This window comes from Solanum tuberosum, unplaced genomic scaffold, assembly GCF_000226075.1.
Source record: "Solanum tuberosum cultivar DM 1-3 516 R44 unplaced genomic scaffold, SolTub_3.0 scf00649, whole genome shotgun sequence".
NCBI classification, from domain to species: domain Eukaryota; kingdom Viridiplantae; phylum Streptophyta; class Magnoliopsida; order Solanales; family Solanaceae; genus Solanum; species Solanum tuberosum.
Window position 1 is genome coordinate 175883 of NW_006239561.1, and position 14464 is coordinate 190346.

Below are 14464 nucleotides of genomic sequence, written 5' to 3' on the forward strand. Positions count from 1 at the left end.
TTTTTTTTTGTTGAAAACAGGTCGGGTAGTTTATTTAAAAGGGGGTATATCTAGACCTTTTCGAATAATTTAGGGGTATATTTGACCTTTTCCCTTTAATATAAATGCCACGTGGTAATGTAAAAATGACGTGGCAATTTCATTTGGCATTTAACGCCCATAAGTGCATATCTAGACGAAAAGTTGGACGGCAAGGGCACGAAGTGGAGACCGAAACTTTAAACGGGGGGGGGGGTATATCTAATCCTTTTCGAATAGTTTAGGGGCATATTTGACCCTTTTCCCTTTTAAAAAATACTAATGGACAGATAAATTCTAAAAAATAAAAAATAGATAGTAATACATACCTTCAATATATATATGAACATACATTACATCACTGCAAATAAAGAGTCTTAAAACGAGTTAAAATTGAAGATTAAATTAAGCTCAGTTGAAGATTCTTTTAAAATGAGTAAAGGCTTTAGGTTGAGATCGAACTCAACCCATAATTAAAATTTTGAACGAATTACCTATATTTGGACTCATTTTGACAACCCTAATTATCAGCTATATACTAATAAAATGATTATATTATTCCGGAATAAATGTTCACAAGCTTCTATATTTTAAATATTTTTTTATCTCTTATGTCATCTTCCTATAAATGTCTGAATTAATTAAAAACTTACCAAGATCCATTACCACAAATATATTTAGATAATATTTGTCTAGGTCATCTTCACTCTTAGAGGTCGGATTGCAGTGACGAAGTCAAATTTTTTACTAAAGAGTTCAAAATATAAAAAATAGATATACAAAGAAAGTAAAAAGTGTTCAACATCTATATATACATAACAAAATAATTTTAATTATACGTAAATAATATAATTTTCTGCTGAACAAATTAAAGTTTGAATGAACTCCATCAGCCCTTCCTATCTCAACCCCTGTCGGGTTGTGGTCCAAGTTTGGGGTGAAAATGACACACAATACCCTAAAAGTTATGAAGTTCGATTGAAAAAATCAAAATACTTCGTTAATTATTGTTACAATCGACAATAACTAAACTTTGCTATGACTTTTTAATATACTCTAGCTAAAACGAATCTTATTTTAATTATTATCTACTTTATTACTATGTTCTCATACGGAAAAATATACGGTTATTTAGCACTATTAAAATTATTAAAGTTTAGACAAGGTTGGTAGCTAAGTCATTTATTGTCCAACTAACTATATAGATTATCCATTCCCTTAATTATTATCATAATCCCAGTGGTATAATCTTTTGCTAATTATAGTGGTTAAGACGGCTAGCTCTAGCTGTATACATATCATAGGATAAGTTTAATTAATTATCCATTAATGTTAGTGTAATCTCCACTTAATATAATGGATTAAGTCATATAAAAAAATATTTTTACCTTATCAATGACTTTTAATCCATGAAAACAAATTACTATTACATTTTTTTAATCTTATTACTTGTTATAACAGATCGATAACCTGTCTTGTTCTCAAAATTCAAATTTATATTTCGTTATTTATATATAGATATCCACTTTTAAGGATGGCTAATAATGTTTACATTATTTACACTAAACTTAAATTATATTATAATTATAGTCAAAGGGCCACCATCCACCAAAACAAAAAGAAAATAGTAATTGGTTCTAAGGCAAGGAATTTCCTCTATAAATTCCCTCTTTCGTTTATAGTTTTCTCAAAACATCAAGAAATTAAGCAAACAGACATTTCAAATACTTAGCAATATTTCAAATTATGGCATCCATGGGAGTAAATTATGCTCATCTTCACGTACAACAAAAACGTCATAAAGAGAAGTCAAAGAGAAGGGAGGAAGAAAATGGTCGAAGTGGTAAAAATGAAGATGACGTGGTGAAAAAATTAACCGCGGATGGTAAAAATAGTAAAGGTAAGAAAATTTACCCCGGTGACTTAGGTGAAAAATAAAGAGCAGTAATTTGTACTCTTGAAAATATAGCAAGGTGGTATGTAAATATATATATATATATCCTTTTTTTTCCCTTCTATTTTCTCTTTTTTTTGTTTAGTTTTTTTACTAAATTGTTGTATGTTAATATATTGTATCATTATTTTAAATTATGCACAAGGAAGTTTTATTGATTAAAAAAAAATTCAAATGGATGGAGTCACTTATATTGCCAAAATAATTGTCTCTTGAGAGTTCAAAAATAAAATCTCCGAAATTCAACTATATAAAGTGCAGCCAGGCTAATAATTTTTTCTAATTAACTCAAGATATATCGAGTAAATATCTGTGATGAAATAATTGAGGTGCGTTCAACTGCGATATCTACAAGAAAAACTGTTATTTAAGACCAACATTTGTGGACGAGTTAATAATCTCGTCTCAAAAAGTACATGTATTAGGACGAGATTATATTCTCGTCCCTAATTCTATATGTTATTGTGAAGGTACAAAATCTAGTCCCTAAAGAAAGTTCTAACTGGTCCCAAAATCAAAATTTGGTGAGAAGCGGGAAAAAGTGTATTTTTAATTTTCATAGAAACTCATCAGGCGCAAAAAATTTACCTAATTATTTAGAACTTTTTTTTTAAAAAAAAAAACCCTGTATTTTGGCAATAGAAAACACTTAATTAAGCCGCTTCATATTTTTCAATACACTGAAGCCCTAAATTGACTTCATCACATATCGATGTAGCTGCTCTTCAAATCGCAATTCACAATAATCTAACTTATCTTCCTTCCTTCCAGATTCCTGCAGAAGAATCAAAGTGCATTTTTCCTGTTGACATACCATTATGCAGACGGTTCTGGTGTGGATGTCATGAATGAGGAAAACTGAGTCGGAACCTTTCTTGTTCAATACTTTCAGTTTTCATCTGCACATTCTCAAAATAGAGAAAGCACAGATTGTAGGTCATCAAGTTCGACCCTTTTCAGCGAGTTGATATATATCTAATCAGTTCTTAGGTATGCCTCCTCAACAACATTGAATTTTGTTCTTTTCTTGATTCCCTTTTGTATTTGTTTTGTTCAAGTTTCTCTTTATATTCTTCTTCGCTATGTGATTGTTTTCTGTATGTGTATAATTAGCCAAAAGATTACTAAGTTGGGATTCTGAGTTAATAATCTTTTTTTTAAGTATATGCTAGTTTGTAGCCCAAACATTGTTCATTGAATTGTAGATTAGAAACATGTTGATATTTGTTCATAAACTATTGGAATTCCATAGCTTTAATACCAAATTATCCTCAATAATGTAACAAATATCATCTATTTAGATGCAAACATCTAGTTGAATCAATTGTCATAGAAGGCATAACAATTTAATATTTTAAGAAAACTATTATAAGTAGCATACTGTAGAAAGAAGATATGCATCTTACGTCATGCCAAAATACTATTTAATAAATACCCTGTATATGCAATAAGTCACAATTATTTGATCAAATATGTGAGCTAATGTAAAGAATGAAAAATACATGTACTCTGTTGTTCCCTGAAAGTGACACCAATTTATAAAGACTGAGATCACACTTAGATTTTATTGCAATATTGAGAATAAGATTGAAGGTATATAAATCAACTAGAGATTTGTTATCTAATTAAGCCAAACGAGAGAGATAACCCAATTCGTGATTATAATATGAGTTCATTGGAAGTATAATCGTGGAGTGATATTAAGCAATAAAAACTGGATCACATGTGGGTAGTTGTTGAGGTAACAAATGTAGTGTGGGCACTTGGCCCTTTTGTCGTGGTTCTTAAGTGCCATCCAAGTCTAAAATACTATCCGCTCTACATTCAAAGGCTGAATTATTATCCGCTCTACGTTCAACATGAGAGGAAAATAAATTTATGAATGATCGCTTGTCTATCAGAGGAACAAGATAGAAAAAAGAAGACAAATACAAGAGTTCTTCACTGCTCAAAAATAACATATCTCGCATATGACATTGTTTGTTTAAACTGAAGAACCACTGTTTTGTTTTACTGACCAAGTAAGTAATATTATACTGCAATTTTTAATTTATTTTGTTGATTTGTGTATAATCGTTTTAGAAGTTGCTCAACTTCAACCGTGTATAGTCACTGCTTCACATACTCTGCTTGCTCTACTTTAAATACACTTCATTGCATAGCTGCTAAGCATGTTGTTGTTGTTTCTTGCATTTGTAATTTTACAAGAATCAGTTGCTTAACAGAGGAACTATTATTTAACAAGACTTCTTTCCACTGTTGCACATTTTGTTTTTGCTTAACGGAGGAACAATTAGTTAACTATCAAATATTTTGTTAATGTTTCTTGTACTTGCAATTTAACAAACACCAATTTCTTAATAGAGGAACCATAAGTTAACTAGACTTTTGTCAATGTTGGACATCTTCTTCTTTATTTATTTTCACACTTTTCTGCACAGCTACGTGAAACTAGACTTCCTCTGTTCATTATCTTCTTGGTTTGAAATAATTGATAAGTAAATGAATACAATCTCAACTTTATGAGTGCTAGCTAGCATGTTTTCTTCTTCTTGTAGATCATTTTAGTTGGAACTTGTATGCATCTCAACCTTGTAGATTCTTCTAATCATCAGATCCCAATGTACCCATCCATAATATCTCCTAAATATCTACTCTCTATAACCATTTCCCTCACTCGATAATTTTTATATGTTGTAGAAAATTATCCTCAAGTAGTTATCTCCAGTCATTTGTGACCCCAAAAGCTGATAAGAATTAATTCTTCCGCCATCCTGTTTATGTAGCACTGTCGCTGAAGTCTTAGTGCTGCAGGATATTTTTCCACAGTTTATGGCGATGAGAATTGGTGTTTCTTAACCAAAGAGTTGTGTGATGTCCCATATCCTCCATCACTCATCAAATCCTAGTAGTCATGGCACATAGCCAAGCAAAATGTTTATTATTAGTATGCTTAGAATACCTTTACTATGACAGAACTTCATACTACGGAGTTAAATTCAATATCACACTGCCTATAATAGCACATTCTGAATATAGTACACGATAACAACTACATCTACTTCAAACTATATGAACATAGAATGTCTGTCACACATGGAGCTTATTTATCGATGATTCTGTAAGTTTTGGTACAACTTAAGTAGTAAAGCATATAAATACCATCAGAACTGATGTCAATCTTTATTCATCTTTAGAATATCTTAGGCCACTATCTAGTTGTTACCTCGCTCTTCTCGATTTATTTTTGAATTACCTGGCAATCATCACCTCCTGCTGAAGTTACTAGACGACTCACAAAACAATAATTCAACTCTTCAAAATTTAGATTTTCCTCACTTCCTAAAGTTAGTTCATATTGATAGTATGTTCTTTGATGTCTTCCTACCAACTTTACCATCATTGCCCCATCCAATATTGGCTACTCAAAAATTATCAACAGCTTAACAATCATCTTTAGCAAATAGCTTCAGCCCCGATCAGCTATCAATGCTTCTTTAACAACTGTCAATTTGCCAGCAACTTGTTTTAATGCTACAGAGATAGCTAAATTCAATTTCACACTTGTAACACCTCTATTTTGAGGTAATCTTGATACCATCATTGACCCCACACAAATATGTTGAGCTTTTGGTCAAGTTAGAAATGAATCCAGAAGCTTGTGAAAACTCCCTGAAAGATTAAAATAGCAAATGCACAGACCTGATCTCACCTTTGCAGAAGAAGAAAAATCCATGAGCAAAACAAATCTATGTGACCATTGAAGACATGTTTCTGGAAAACGGGAATTTGTAGTTTCAAGTGCATTTTTGGTTAGTTATTATTGCGGTTTCAATCAAGTGTTTCTTGTAGTTCAATATGAAAAATCCATGACGTGGTTATTGCATCTGAAAGCCTTTTTACTAATTTTCTCTTGTTAGTACAGCTTGTTGATGTTTCTATCAAATTGATAAATTTTACACTTCTTTTGCGGTGAGCACTTTAACTAATTCTAGTGTAAGTTCATATATATTATTATATACCAATACATATTTATCATCTTTGCAAAATTTTGTTCTTACAGATTTTCGAAGATTGAAGTTACAAGTCAAGATTAAAGTTTAGAAGATGCACAAGTTCACTATTATTTTGCTAGTGGCGACATGTAAAACATGATAGCATACTCTAGCTTGGGATGTTAATTGATAAAGTTTTTTTGAGCAAATTTTCGAATTATATCTATAATCCTTTTGTATAGAATTTTTTATCTGTAGAAATATTATATTTAGTGATGAAAAGAGTATGTATAGTTGGTGGTAAATTAGAGGACGAACTAGTTGCTTGTCTCTAAAGGTTAATCTAGGAAGTGATAGTTGCTCATTTCTAAAGGGTAATCTAGGACAAGGCAATTTCTAGTCTCTAAAAATTAATCTAGGACGAGGTTTTCAGTTATTGCGATAGAGTTATTTAGAACCAGATAGTTACTCATCGCAAAAAGATATAATGGTCGTGGATAGATACTTTCAGAATATGAAAATTGCCTAATTGGGATGAGATTCACGGTCTCTAGAAGTACATTAAGTACCGTATAAAATGTCGTCTCTAATAACATGTACCGACCAGCTATGGCAACCCATCGCAATTAACCTTTAGCGAAGAAGCCTATTAGGACGGGTGGCGACCAACATTTTATCGTCGTAATTGGCCATCTGCGACCAGATATGGACATTTAGGGACGAGATTTCCCTTCCTTATAGGCAGTTTTTCTTGTAGTCGATAGGTCGATACCATCATTATCCAATATAATGGATGAGTAGTGTTCAACATGATTCACATACGAAATTATTGGGATAAAATCATATATATGAGCCTCAATAAATCATTATTTTTTCTTTCTCATATCACAAATCTTAATTAGAAGATTTCAATAACCAGAGTCTCTAAATAATTAATAACTCTCAACATTAAATTTACGCAGCATGTCTGTTTATTGTCATTTTTTAATTTATCAAGGGCATTTTCGTCATTCCTTTCTTCCATCCTTGCTCCACGTGGTAATGTAGCACACAGCTTTGCTGTGCTGTGCGTGGCATTCATGCCTGCTCCGAGGAAGAAAAAAATTTCTGCCCTGCACAGCCTTAGCCCTTACGCCTTCCGTCTTCTTCGAGTGTAACTACAATTTTCAGGTAATTTGCCCCGTCTCTCTTCAATTTTGGCTTCGATTTCTTAATTCTTTGCATGCTTTTACCTCGATTGTGTTTTGGTTTTAATTTTTCATCAGATTTTTTTTTATATACAAGGGGTCATGAAGTTTGAGTGTCAGAAGAATCCTAATTAGGGCAAAAATTGCAGTATGAGTATTGAGAGAACCAAGAAAAAGAAAATAAATTGATGTTTTATCCGGTGTTTCATAAGAAAGATTCGAGAAGAAAGTTTGAAAATCTAAACATACCGTAAAAATGAAAGTTTGCAAATGTTCTCTGCCGTAATTTTCATTTATTGCTTCAATTTCGAGTTGTTGTATTGCATGTTCTGTTCGTTTCCATTAAATTATTGGGACCCAAAAGAGATCCTACAAATTCTATGTGAAAATTGAAGAGAAAATACAGATGGGGTGTTGGTTTGGTCTCCTGCAATGTCGTATTCAACTCAATCTAAAACTAATGTCTCAATTTAGGGTTGTTCACAAATTTTTAATCCATTAAATTAGGGAGCCAAAAAGATGCTAAAAAGTCCTATCCATATCCACCATTCCAGGCAGCCTAAATTTCCTCATAAAGCAGCTCCTTATCAAACTTAAAAAGGATAAATAGCAAAATAAGTGTCATTTTTGTGTGTTTACCTGGAGGATCAGCAGAGTGTATGTGAGACTCATGGGTCTCTCTTCAGTGAACATAAACATTAATTTTTTACACTAATCAAGCATCTGATTAAAGTAATACCAAATATTCTTTAGTTTTTCAACTACTGCACAAGACAACGATGGTGGCCATACTACATACAATATAGTTTACAACGAAATCATAGAAAAGGCTTTTTCATGACATCTAAGTATGTTACATACACTATTATAACGTTCTTTATCTTTTTAAACTTTACATGTTAGTCTTCTTACCATCACTACTAATACATATTATCGTTTTCCTATCCAATTCTTTGATGATTGCAGATTAGCCCCATATGGCACATAGACTTACTCTCAACTCTATCACTCCAAAATCGCTAGATTGGATATGCATAATACAAGTTATCCACCCAGAGACACCAAAGATAAGGCCAAGAAGTATCAACTGCTTCTCTTACAGGATGAAGAGGTTATTCTTCCCCTTTTACCTCTCTGTTTCATCATCATTTTTCATTGTTTCAGCTACTTGTGCCTTTTGCTTTAACAGATGTTTAATTGTATGTTGTTTGTCTGAATTATTGCTCTCTGTAGAATTTACTTTTTTCTGAATCTTTTTAGATTGTGATCTGTACACCCTTTGTAGCCAAATTTAATTTATATGAACCAAGATTAGATTTTTACCAATGTATGTTAAATCTTGAAATCAAGGAATGACTCAAGTTGTGATTTTGGCTGGTGGATGAAGTTAGAATATGTTGTATTGTGTTCTCTGAGTTTGCTATGCTAGAATTAGTCTTGGTACCTTCACAGATAATTATTTGCTTCAGTTATTGTAACTGTATGTTCTTTATCTTAAAGGACAAAAAATCATTTAGTGAGGTTTTTCCTTTCTGTGTAGAATTTACTTTTACTAGAACCTACTTAGATTGTGATCTGTACACTCAAAACCATTTACTAAATAATTTTTTTTAAGCAGGAAAATCAAATTCAGGCAACCATATGGAACACTGATATAACACATTATGCAAAACATTTTAAGCCGTTCCAAACATACCTGCTGTCAGTAGCACGTTAAAGAATCGACTTACAGGTATGCTGCTTTATTCAACAGATTCACCTGGACAATCAATAAAAATACCATTCCTGCACCAATTGACAAAGTCATCCCCCAGAAAATCCACTGCCTCTTCCTACTCGATTGGTTGTCACACCTTTTGATGCTTTCGACCACCAAGCCAAAGACTCTGAATTCGATAATTACAAAATCTCCATCACCTATTTTTGTAGAATAATGCTTGACTTATTAATGAAAATCTCTATTTACATGAAGATGTTCTTGCACTACTGATTAACGCCGCCCCTCCAAGTTACGCAGCCAATGTAAAGAGAATACAAGAATCTATCATCATGGACACTTTGTAAGTCCATACTTTCAAGTTTATTCATCTGTGATAAGTACATACTTATCTTTGTTTTAGGCAAATGAAAGTGCTTTATCAATGTTCCGTGAAAAACTAATGCAACAATGTTTGCTAATTCATAATCTAAGGATCTGCAGTATTGTTAAGGTAGGAAAGTGCTGGAATTTTGCCATTTCAAAAACTATATTCTTAAATTCAAATGGTTTTTCTTCACCATCTCTGTTGTTGTTATTATTGAACCTTGCATTTTTCACGATCAATTAGAAATTAACTAAAAAAGAAAGTAAATCATATATATTAAGGCTAAGAATGAGTGTCTTGAGACATTTTCTTATTTGTTCATTTGTCATCATCTAGGCGAGCTCAGTGATTTTCTTTTTAAAAACTGATCCCTTGGAAAGATCTGGAAAAATAATCTCATGTTTTCTTATATCATGTTTAGCTCCTTTCTTTGGACATATAACATGTGATTTTGATACCTCTCTATTTGTTAATTTACGTGGATAATATGATTTTGTTCTCCCGAATTAAATGATAGAATCTCATCTTTTCCTATGTATTGAATAAAAAATGTTTATTTGTGGCTTTTGTTTCATGGCCATTGTTGCCTTAGTTCAGATTTTACCAACTCTGTACATAGGTATCTTACTTCATGTATCACTTGAATGCCTTTAAAGTGTCATATATTTCATGAGTAATACATCTATTTGCTCTTTAAACATCCATCAGTTGGCTTTTATTTTTTTGAAAAGTTTTGTTTCTATGTTTTTGGGTGTTTGACTGTAGTTCACTCTTCAGACGAAGTTGTGAATATCTCGGAAATTTTGCTTTGCTTACGGATATGTTCTCTGAATTTAGATGACCTTGCTACTTACTATAATAAGAAATTTCATCATGCTTCACATTATGCTTAATATTCTTTGTTGATAATGTTCAGCACCTTCTTGCTAATCAGTTCATTAAACATGCATCTACTTAATATTCTTAACAGGAAAAAATCCAAAAAGCTTACTACCATATCATTCATTTAGTTAATAATAATGTTTTTAAATACAATTAGTTCTCTTATATCTAATTGCCTGTCCACTGCCTTCTATGTAAATCTACAAAAAAAATAAAAATGGCAAGACATCCAGAGTTTCAACAAGGTACGTCACAATCAGTCATACTAGCTCCATTCTTACTAAGTTATACCTCCGCAACCTACAAAGCATCAATATGACTATGACAAAGAGTCAATATGACTTGCCACCACCATCTATTTTACCCGTTCTGTATAAAGATGTAAATATGTATAAAACATAGCATAACATATGCTTATATATATCACCAACCTGCGCACGGGCACCCATCGTCTAGTCCAATATAATGGATGAGTAGTGTTCAACATTCACATACGAAATTATTGGGATAAAATCATATATATGTGCCTCAATAAATCATTATTTTTTCTCTCTCATATCACAAATCTTAATTAGAAGATTTCAATAACCAGAGTCTCTAAATAATTAATAACTCTCAACATTAAATTTACGCTCATCATGAATTAATTTTCAAGTCACAAAATAGATTTTTTTTTTTTTTAACATAGATGAGATACATGATTTGAAATTCCTCTTTGCTCTTAGATATTCCAAACTACAAATGTTTTATTTGTAACGGAAAAAGGGTTAAAATGTCTTTTATTACAAATGTTTTCTTTCTATCTATTGGATCAAAAATATCCTTAACGTATTAAAAATGACTCAAAAATGCCCCCTTCCACTGGTATACCGTAATAGAGATGAGAAATTTTAGAAAACTTTTGGCTTAAGAAATATGATGATCGGAAAAGATCAAGATGCATCGAGCTCACAAACTTGTCAAATTTAGACTAGATGTGCGAATTAGAGAAGTCATTCCAAGAAAGGTTGAACCTTTGGAGATGAGAGAGTTGAAATAGGTTGACATTGTAATGTAATCGATCACTCCTACAAGTTGGTTGCACGCAACTGAGGTCAAGTTAAATAACATGTCTAATTATTTCATCAATCGCATTTTACTCCATCCGATTAGCAATAATCTCTGGTCATATCCCACATATCTATTCTGGATAAGATCTTGGATGATAATACATACTTTTCTTAATTCTCCTCAATATGCATGTTTGGAGAACTATTACCATTGGCTCCAGAAAGGGAAAAAACTCCCTTTTTTGACTTGTTTCGTTTTCTCCTTAACCTTAAGAATGAGTTTTTATGAATAGGAATTTCTCGTTAGCAGTCTTCTCTTTCTGTTACTATACTTTGTTCTAGAAATTTCATCTGACAAACTTGTGAAGGAAGAGATGCATGGATGGTTCATGAACAACAACGAGAGAGGACTTGTAGCGTCCCCTCCCCCCTACACACACACCCGCCCACCTTCCCTCCTTCCAACTCCGATCCCTTCCATGCCTTATTTATTTCCGAGATACGATTTATTTAATGAATAATAGAGGCATGATAAAAAAGAAGATTAATTAGTTTATATCATCATTAATAGAAACCTATTAAATTATGTCCACGCATGCTAATTAATTTTTATGAAAACCAAATTAGAGCACTTATCATAAACAAACTAATAATTATTCTCTATTTGAGAGTTTGATTTGCTATTGCCAACTACTGTGACTAAGACAATGCTTATGGTTCTCTCTCAAAAATAGGGATAACTTGCCCAAACTTTTTAAAAGAATTGTTAGGTAAAAAAAATATAGAAAAAATTGTCCAAGATGATGTACACATGAGGCCATTGTTAGAGAAGTATAATAATACCAATTTGTGGATACAATTAATTAATTTAGTGCCTCTAAGAAAGAGATTAGTGTTGTCTTAATTCTTTCAACGAGTTGATAACTTTATATTTTTAATTTTATTAAATCCCCCTTGTGGTGTGGACGGTTTGGCATCGAAGGAATTAGATTCTTCAATGTAGTTCATATTTTTATATATGTGATTGAACTATTAGACTAGTGAAATAAATTTAATAATCGTGCTAATTAATGAAAACTACCAAGATCCATTTCCACAAATATATTTAGACTAAATATGAGACTTGTGTCAACACGAGTCCAATACATATTACTCTTTCAGCCTTAATTTTTGTGACACAAAAATTATGATTTTTAATGTAATATAACGTGGTTTGCTTTTCGTATGTGGCCAGTTTAAGCTCTTTAAATACGTGTGTTAAATTAATGATTCGTTAAAGACTAGTGGAACAAATACTTAATTAGTGACTTTATTTTTTTCATTAATTAATTTAATCTTTCTTTAGTTTCCATAAAAGACAACATAAAGCTTACTTAAACTTTTTAACATTAATAATAATAATAGAGTGCAGTTATCACTAAGCAGATTTATTATTTAAACGAAAACATTCAAGTCGGTAATAGCTAGAGATATTATTAATTAATTTCTCGATCATTTTAGGAAATAGAGATACTTTAGGTTGACCTTCAAGATTAAATATTCATTAATTTATTTATTTACGACCCACAAGACAATTAGACAAGCATAAAGTATATTTATAACTTAATGTTGTTGTATCAAGGGACATTTTATCATAGTGGAGATATATTAATTATATACTTAATTTGGATTATTTTTTTTAAATAATAAGGTGTTATTTTCATTGGTTTGATAACTATTTGGTCATGTACTGATTAATTTATGGCTTTATTCTTGGAGCTAATAATAAATGTGTGTTTAAACTTATACAAATTATTTACATGATTGAAAACTAGGTAAGAATTATAACATAATAGTTTAAAACTAAATAATTATTCCCAATTATTCAGTATATATGTTAAACCTATTCCTTTTTCGACTTAGTCTATTAATACCTTTTAAAAATGAAATCTTTCTAAATTTGAAAATAAATTAATAACTTTCTAGCTAGTTTTATCTTTAACGATAAGAAAAGGAAAATGACTCGATCCGATCTATAAATACATACAACATATAGTCATCTGCCGTTGAAGATTGCATACAACATACACTTGTATATCACTATATTCTAGCATAAATATGTGATATATTCGCGGAAAAATGATGGTTTCTGGTCAAGAAAGAAGGTCATCTAATCAACAAAAACAACGCTTAGAGAAAATTCAACCATATTTGAATTGCATCATTTCATTATAATGTATTGTGCATTATATAATTAAGTTGTTAAACTTCTTAATTAGAGAAGGTTGACAGCTAAGTACTCCACTAACATATAACTTTGCTAATAGTGGTTAATTAAACCGCCTAATTAATAAAAGATAACAACTTTATCCCTTAAGTGTAACCTCCACTTCCATATACGTCTTTAATTTGTTCTAAACCGTCCTAATTGAATAATTTTATAACCTAGGAGTCACCACTAGCTAATTAATCCACACACAATTTTTTTTTAATAATTATTGCTTGGTTACAAATGCAAGGAGTCTCCTCTATAAATTCCCTAGTACTCTATGGCAAATACAATCAAACACTTAGCAATATTATTTTTTTCTCTTAGGATAAACATTTCAATTATGGCATCCATGGGAGTAAACTATGCATATCTTCACGTACAACAAAAACGTCTAAAAGAGAAATCAAAGAGAATAACAGAGGAGGAAAATGCTCGAAGTAGTAATAATGAGAGTGGTGTGGTGAAAAAATTAACTATGGATGGTAAACGTAGTAAGGGTAAGAAAATTTACCCTGGTGGATTTGCTTCTAATAAAGAGAACTTAGGTGAAAATAAAGAGTAGTAATTTTGGACTATGCACAATATATAGAAAGGGTGTTAAACAATGTACAGGTTTAATTTCTAGTTTTTTTTTCATCCGATGTCTGGAACTCACTTTGAAGCCCCGACTAAATCTGAATCGTGCATTGCAGGACCCATTTAGGGGTGGCGCTCCAATGGATTTTCTCCATTCCAGTGTTCTTTCCCCCTCTTCGAATTTCTCTCCCTTGTTTTCTTTAGCTTGTTGTAAAGTTACCTGTTGAAGCACTCACCTAAATTGTGCATGTTTATATATGGTATTATTAAATTATATGAACCCTTTTACTGATTAAAAAAAAGTCAAAATTGTTGCAGTCACTTCATATTATATGACCATAAATAACGTCTCACTATTATTGCTAAAATTGCACTCTAAGTTCGAAATAAAATTTGTGAAATTCAAATACAGAGTGTCGATATAAATGTTGCAGTCACTTCATATTATTTGATCATAAATAATGTCTC

General features: G+C 31.5%; 2 long non-coding RNA genes across 3 annotated transcripts; both read left to right on the plus strand.

The window, feature by feature from the left end:
• The first annotated feature begins 2658 nt into the window (after positions 1-2658).
• LOC107058771 (uncharacterized) lies at positions 2659-6161 on the plus strand. The gene is made up of 3 exons (XR_001472314.1): positions 2659-2962; positions 5898-5944; positions 6036-6161. It is a non-coding gene; the product is annotated as an uncharacterized lncRNA (long non-coding RNA).
• An 887-nt stretch (positions 6162-7048) lies between these two features.
• LOC102589651 (uncharacterized) lies at positions 7049-14209 on the plus strand. 2 transcript variants are annotated; one of them, XR_001472320.1, is made up of 5 exons: positions 7049-7137; positions 8121-8265; positions 8773-8886; positions 9127-9214; positions 14113-14209. It is a non-coding gene; the product is annotated as an uncharacterized lncRNA (long non-coding RNA). The 2 variants fall into 2 exon arrangements; XR_001472319.1 differs by lacking the exon at positions 14113-14209 and having other exon boundaries at positions 9127-9434.
• Positions 14210-14464: the final 255 nt, after the last annotated feature.